Raw genomic sequence first — 884 nt, forward strand, 5'->3', positions numbered from 1 at the left:
ACAGCAAAAGCATTTAAATGAGGAGAGCAGAGTGTTCCCTATGATAAGCAGGTGTCCCTCTCTAGCAACAATTATAGGTGGGGCAAACATAGATAAACACTAGTTGAGTGTTCTTTCTCATGGTCATCTGGCAACTTGGGAGTGGTGCAACCCAGAAAGCTGGAATCCTGACTCTCAGTTTTCTATTCTAGCTACCAGATAAAACACCACTTCCCAGAAGTGCCATCTTCCATATTTATCTTGATTACCTATATAACTATGAATAGTCACACATAAAACACTAAATTGTTATGATGCTCATGTTATCCAATAGATGGAGGCTGAGATTCCCATTCCCACAGATCCAGCCCTAAGCAGTAGAAGCCACAAAACTGAACTGGACAAGTGCTCTGGCTTGCACAGAAATTAGCATTTTGACACAAATATAACTGAGATAAAATCATCTATTATTTATTCAGCAGCTGGCAAAGGGGACCACTTGCTAACAACATCTGCCCTGTAATTCCATACTGGCATGAACCGTTTTGGCTCAGTGTTAAGGGCACAGCTCTGCCTCAAGTGCAGCCACAGTGCACAGAGTATTTATGTATAACCTGCTCATTCCAGCTAAGAAAGTAATAAGGCTGGAGAAGTTACTACAATACTCGTGCACAATGGGGTGCTTTTAAACATGTCACCTGCCAAATATTTTCTGACAAGTAGTGATGGTTGATATGACACTAGATAATTTCTGTATGAATGGAGTTAAGCATGGCTTGCAAGGGACCAGGACAGCAGTATTTCAAAAAGCAGACAACAGATTAAGGACAAGTGACAAGGCTGATCTTTGCAGCTGCAATTAACTGTCTTTCCTTCAGTCGCTCCTGAACAGCTCTAAGAGGGGC

Source organism: Chaetura pelagica, unplaced genomic scaffold (assembly GCF_000747805.2).
Source record: "Chaetura pelagica isolate M959 unplaced genomic scaffold, ChaPel_1.0 scaffold254, whole genome shotgun sequence".
In the NCBI taxonomy this organism is placed as follows: domain Eukaryota; kingdom Metazoa; phylum Chordata; class Aves; order Apodiformes; family Apodidae; genus Chaetura; species Chaetura pelagica.